Here is a 7105-nt window from a genome sequence, read left to right on the forward strand (position 1 = left end):
TCTCTGCTTTTTAATATGCTGTCTAGTTTGGTCATAGCTTTTCTTTCAAGGAGCAAGCATCAAATTTCATGGCTACAGTCACCATCTGCAGTGATTTTGGAGCCTCCCAAAATAAAGTCTGTCACTGTTTCCATTGTTTCCCCATCTATTTGTCATGAAGTAATGGGACCAGATGCCATTATCTTGGTTTTCTGTATGTTGAGGTTTTTTTTTTTTCCATTTATTTTTATAAAATTATGGAATGCTTCATGAATTTGCATGTCATCCTTGCGCAGGGGCCATGCCAATCTTCTCTGTATCATTCCAATTTTAGTATATGTGCTGCCGAAGCGAGCACTGTATTTTGAGTTTTAAGACAACTTTTAACTTTCCTTCAATTTAATCATCGGGCTCTTTAGTTCTTAACTTTGTGCCGTAAGGGTGGTGTCATCTTTGTATCTGAAGTTATTGTTATTTCTCCTGGCAATCTTGATTCCAGCTTGTGCTTCACCCAGCCTGGCATTTCTCATGATGTACTCTGTATATAAGTTAAATAAGCAGGGTGACAATATACAGCTTAGACGTTCTCCTTTCCCTATGTGGAACCTGTCTGTTGTTCCATGCCCAGTTTTAACTGTTGCTTCTTGACCTACATCCAGATTTCTCAAGAGGCAGGTCAGGTGTTCTGGTATTCCCATATCTTTAAGAATTTTCCAACAAAGAAGTTTGTTGTGATCCACACAGTCAAAGTCTTTGGCATAGTCAATAAAGCAGAAGTAAATGTTTTTCTGGATGTCTTGCTTTTTTGATGATCCAAAGGATGTTGGCAATTTGATCTCTGGTTCCTTTATATGTGTGTGTGTGTGTGTGTGTTTGTGTATACATGTATATATATATATATATGTATATGTGTGTATATATATATATGTATGTGTGTGTGTGTGTATGTAAACTTTTCTATTGTGCTTGATAAAGACTTGAGAAATAATATCCCCCCAAAAAGAAAGATAAATTGGAAAACATAAGCTAATGAAATCAAAGCACTGAATATGAAATAGAAAATGTGAAGCAAACTAGATAAAAGTAAAAGGTCATCATATAGCCCAGTTGTTTTTAACATGACTGCTCATTAGAAATATGTCTGGTGGTTTGAAGGAAAAAAAGCAATACCTGGGCAAAAAATTCCAAAATAATTCTGATATTCATCTTGATTTTAAAGTGATTACAGGTTTTTCTATTAAACAGTAGTTTTATTGGTATATAATGCTATTATTTTTCTGTTGACCAATCATGAGACAATGGTATTAAGTGAATAATAGTTACATAATCACAATAGTAAGAGATGTTTATCAGTTTTTACCATCAATGGCCGGATAATAAAAGATAATTACAATTGCAAGCCATGAGGGGAACATGATTAACCTAACAATATAAAATAATTGCATACAATTTGAAGGGTTAAGCAGAGTGACACAGTAAGTGGAAGTGCGTACATGAACATGTTTTCATCTGCCCAGCCAGGCTATGTGTTTTGGTTTGTGCATTTAATCCATTTACATTTAAGTTAATTACTAATATGTACAATCACCTGGAGGAGGGCATGGCAACCCATTCCAGCATTCTTGTCCTGACAAAGGAGCCTGACAGGCTACTGCCCATGGGGTTGCAAAAGGTCAGACATGACTGAAGCAACAGCATGCATGCACATGATCCTATTACTACTTTATTAATTGTTTTAGATTTATTTTGTGTAGGTTTTTTCCTTCTCTTGTTTCCTGCCTAGAGAAGGTCCTTTAGCATTTGTTCTAAAGCTGGTTCAGTGATGCTGAGTTCACTTAACTTTTGCTTGTTGGGAAAGCTTTTCATTTCTCCATCAAATCTGAAGGAGAGTCTTGCTACATAGAATATTCTTGATTGTAGGTTCTTCCCTTTCATCACTTTAAATATGCATTTCGTTGATTGTATAGTTTCTGTTGAGAAATCAGCTGATAACCTGATAGATTCATTGTATGTTATTTGTCATTTTTCCCTTGTTGCTTTTGATATTTTATCTGTGTCTTTAATTTTTGCCAGTTTGATTACTATGTGTCTCAGTGTATTCTTCCTTAGGCTTATCCTGCCTTGAACTGTCTGTGCTTTCTGTATTTTGTTGATTATTTCATTTCCCATATTATGGAAGTTTTCAGTTATTATCTCTTGAAATATTTTCTTGGGTCCTTTCTCTCTCTCTTCTTTGGGGGGCCCTATAATGCAAATGTTAGTGCATTTAATGTTGTTCCAGAAGCCTCTTAAGATGTCTCCATTTTTTTCATACTTTTTTTATATGCTGCTCTGTGGCATTGAATTCCATCATTCTTTCCTCTAGGTCACTTATCTATTCTTCTGCCTCAGTTATTCTGCTATTGATACCTCCTAAAGTATTATTCATCTCTGCTTGTTCTTTAGTTTTTCTAGGTTTTTGGTAAACATTTCTTGCATCTTCTCCATTCTGTTTCTGAGATCCTGGATCATCTTCATTATCATTTTTCTGAATTCCATTTCTGGAATGTTGCCTATATCCACTTCATTTAGCTTTTTTTTTTTTTTTCCTGGAGTTTAATCTTGTCCCTTCCTCTGGGATATAACTCTGTTTTTTCATCCTGACTGACTTTCTATAATGTGGTTTTTGTTCCCACTGTGGGATGCAGTTCTTGCTGCTTCTGTCTGCCTTCTGGTGGATGAGGATAAGAGGATTCTGTCAGCTTCCTGATGGAAAGGACATTGGTGGGGGAAAATGGGTGCTTCTCTGTGGGGAGGCCCTGCTCAGTAAGCTTTAATCCAATTGTTTGCTGATGAGTGCTCCCTCCCTGTTAGTTGTTTGGCCTCAGGCAATCCAGCCCTGGAGTTCTATGGCAGGGTTAATGGCAACCTCCAAAAGGGCTTATGCCAAGGGGGATCTTCCTGGACTGCTGCTGCCAGTGCCACCAATCCTGTGGTGAGCCCCTGCTGACCCATGCATCCACATGAGACCCTCCAACACTAACGGGTAGTTGTGGTTTAGTCTCCTATGGGTTCATTGCTCTTTCCTCTGGGTCTTGGTACAAGTAAGATTTCATTTGTGCCCTCCAAGACTGGAGTCTCTGTTTCCCCCAGTCCTGTGGAAGTCCCATAATCAAATCCTGCTGGCCTTCAAGGTCAGATTCTCTGAGCATTCCCATTCTCTTTGTTAGATCCCAAGGTTGTGAAGCCTGACGTGGGACTCAGAACCATGACAACAATGGGAAAACTTCTTTGGAATGATTGTTCTCCAGTTTGTGGGTCTCCCACCAGTGAGAATGGGATTTGATTTTATAATGATTGCACCCCTTCTACTGTCTCAATGCAGCTTATTCTTTGTCTTTGAAAGTTGGGAATCTTTTCTTGGTGGGCTCCAGCATTGTCGTGTCAATGGTTGTTCAACAGTTGGTTGTCATTTTGGTGCTCTTGCAGGAGGAGATGAAGGCACATCCTTCTACTCTGCCATCTTGGCATTATGTCAATGTCTTTTTAATATGCCATCTAGGCTAGTCATAGCTTTCCTTCCAAAGAACAAGTGTCTTACTTTTCTGACTGTAGTCACATCTGCAGTGATTTTGGAGCCCAAGAAAATAAAATCTGTGACTGATTCTACTTTTTCTCCTTCTATTTGCCATGAATTGATGGGACAGGATGTTACAATCTAAGTTTTATTCATGTGAGTTTCAGGCCTCTTTCACTTTCCTCAAGAGGCTCTTTAGTTCCTCTTCATTTACTGCCATTTGAATTATACCATCTGCAAATTTGAGTTTGCTGGTGTTTTTCCTGGTGATCTTGATTTCAGCTTGTGCTTCATCCAGACTGGCATTTCACATGATGTATACTGCATATAAGTTAAATAAGCAGGGTGACTGCATGTAGACTCAACTTACTCCTATCCCAATTTTGAGCCAGTCTGTTGTTCCATGTCTGGTTCTAACTGTTGCTTGTGAACTGCATAAACTTTTCTCAGGAGACAGGTAAGGTATACTAGTATTCCCATCTCTTTAAGAATTTTTCACAGTTTGCTGTGATCCACAGTCAAAGGCTTTAGGGTAGTCAATGAAGCAGATGTATATGTTTTTCTGGGTGTCCCTTACTTTCTCCATGATCTAATTAATGTTGCCAATTTGAACCCTGGTTCCTCTGCCTCTTTGATTCCCAAGTTGTACATGTGAAAATTATCAGTTCACGTACTGCTGAAGTCTACCTTGTAGGGTTTTGAGCATAATCTTGCTAGCATGTGAAATGGGTGCCTATATACAGTTTTTGAACATTTTTTGGCATTGCCCTTCTTTGGGATTGGAATGAAAACTGATCTTTTTCTGGTCCTGTGGCCACTTCTGAGTTTTCCAAATTTGCTGGCATATTGAGTGCAGCACTGTAATAGTAAAAAGCATTTAGGGTTTTAAATAGCTCAGCTGGAATTCCATCACTTCCACTAGCTTTGTTCAGTAGTAATGCTTAGTTAAGGCCCACTTAACTTCACTCTCTAGGCTGCCTTGCTCTAGGGTAGTGACCACACCCTTGTGATTATCTGGGTCATTAAGACCTTTTTTAAAGACTTCTTCTGTGTATTCATGTTATCTATTCTTAATCTCTTCTGTTTCTGTTAGTTCATTACCATTTTTGTGTTTTATTGTGACCATCCTTGCATGAAATATTCCCTTGATATCTCCAATTTTCTTTAAGAAATCTCTGGTCTTTCCCATTGTGTTTTCTCCCTCTATTTGTTTGGATTGTCCATTTTGGAAAGGCTTCTTATCTTTCCTTGCTGTCTCTGTAACTCTCCATTCAGTTGGCTATATATTTCCTTTTCTCCCTTGCCTTTTGCATCTCTTTTCCCTCAGCTATTTGTAAAACTGCCTCAGACGATCCATTTGCCTCCTTGTGTTTCTTTTTCTTTGGGATGGTTTTGGCCACTGTCTCCTGTATAGTGTTATGAACCTCCATTCATAGTTCTTCAGGCACTCTGTCTACCAGATCTATTTGTCATGTCCATGGTATAATCATAAGTGATTTGATTTAGATCATACCTGAACGACCTACTGATTTTCCCTACTTTATTCAATTTAAGGCTGAAATTTGCAATAAGGAGCTCATGATATTAAAGATTCTCCATCTTCAGCTGCAAAGAATATAATCAATCTGATTTTGATATTGTCCATTTGGTGATGCCCATGTGTAGAATCATCTCTTGGGTTGTTGGAAAAGTATGTCTGCTATGAACAGCATATTCTTTTTTGAAAATGTTAAACTTTTCCCTTCTTCATTTTGTATTCCAAGGCCAAACTTGCCTGTTATTTCAGTTACCTCTTGACTTCCTACTTTTGTGTTCCAACCCTGTATGATGAAAACGACCTCTTTTTCAGTTTTAGTTTTAGAAAATGTTGTAAGGCTTCATTGCACCAGTCAACATCAGCTTCTCCAGCATCAGTAGTTGGGGCATAGACTTGGATTACTGTGATACTGAATGGTTTTCCTTGGAATTGTAGCAAGATCATTTTGTCATTTTGAGGTTGCACCCAAGTACTACATTTCGGACCCTTTTGTTGACTGTGAGGGCTACTCCATTTCTTCTAAGGGATTCTTGCCCACAGCAGTGGATATAATGGTAATCAGAATTAAAGTCGCCCATTCCTATCCACTTTAGTTCATTTATTTCTAAAATGTTGAAGTTCAATCTCCTATCTCCTGCTTGACCACATCCAATTTACCTTGATTCAATGGTTCATATGTCAGCTTCCTACCTTGGGCTGGAGTGCCCAAGACTGCAGGTGGAGAAGCCTATGGTAATGACTTTTAGAAGTGGATTTATTTTACCACCTACAAAAGTGACAAATGTATTTATGAACCCACCTATATCTATGTTTGTTCAATTCATGAGTCAAAGAGGGACTCTCAAAGCAACTGAAAATTATATAGAAATCAATGAAAATACAAAATATTAAAATTGTGGGATACAGCTAAGCCAGTCTCCTAAAATAAATTTATAGCACTAAATGCTTACATTAGGAATGAGAAAAGGTCTTAAATTAATAGTGTAAGTTCCAGCATTAAGAAACTAGAAAAAGAATAACAAAATAAATCCAAATCATACAAATAAAGGGAATAATAAGAATAAGAATTAACGTTATTAAATATAAAATTTTATAACTGAGAAAACAGCAACACCAAAAGTTTGTTCTTTGAAAAAAAATTAAAAATTGGACAGATTTTACTAAGACTAACAAATATAGAAAGAAATAAGACATAAATCAGCAATATTAAAAATAAAAAAGAAGATATAAGTACAGATTCTACATCCATTAATATGATAGCCATGGAGTTCTATTATCAATTTTATGCTCATAAAGTCAACAATTTAAAATAAATGGACTAATACCTCAGATGACACAAAGCATGAGAACTGACCCAAGATGAAATAAATAGATGGAATAACCATATACCTATAATGAAAATCTGGATAAGTAATTTAAAAGATAATAATCAGAAGCACTTCTGAGGTGGCAGAGTAAGAACTTTCAAAAATCTAGTTTTACATAAAACCAAAGTCAATTTTTCCAAAATCAATTTTTTCAGTACTCTGGAAAATAAGCAAAGGCATGCAACAATTAGAGAAATATTATTGCAGACACATAGTTAAATCATGGTAAGAACAATAATATTTTGAATATTATTTACTTTAATTTATTCCCAACTTTCCCTCCCACCCTAAGAGGTAATATTTAAAACAAAAAGCCTCTGAACTACTGTTACCTAAGAAAATTAGCAGTTAACAGATTATTGGAAAAGGCAGAACAGGTTGGGAGTGCCTTAGGAGCATAATCCACAGATAATTGTTAGTTTTGATACATCAGGCACCTCTCTAAAAAACTGTACTGCTGTCCTCTCAGAAATTACTTTCAGAGTTCATTCTATGAGAAGAGCCAATTCCATAGATCATTTGCTTAAAAAAAAAAAAGAGCATCAATTATTTATGTATATATTTACATATTACTGAGATAGCCGGTGGGATTCACACACACTGATGAAATATATATATATGTGTGTATGCATGTATATATATATATATATGAAGGTAAAATTACAT

General features: G+C 36.6%; 1 non-coding gene across 1 annotated transcript; it reads right to left on the bottom strand.

Moving 5' to 3' along the window:
• Positions 1-230: 230 nt before the first annotated feature.
• Positions 231-337, bottom strand: LOC122436086. The gene has a single exon (XR_006267857.1). It is a non-coding gene; the product is annotated as a U6 spliceosomal RNA (small nuclear RNA).
• Between the last annotated feature and the right edge of the window lie 6768 nt (positions 338-7105).

The sequence above is a fragment of the Cervus canadensis genome, chromosome X (assembly GCF_019320065.1).
Source record: "Cervus canadensis isolate Bull #8, Minnesota chromosome X, ASM1932006v1, whole genome shotgun sequence".
NCBI classification, from domain to species: domain Eukaryota; kingdom Metazoa; phylum Chordata; class Mammalia; order Artiodactyla; family Cervidae; genus Cervus; species Cervus canadensis.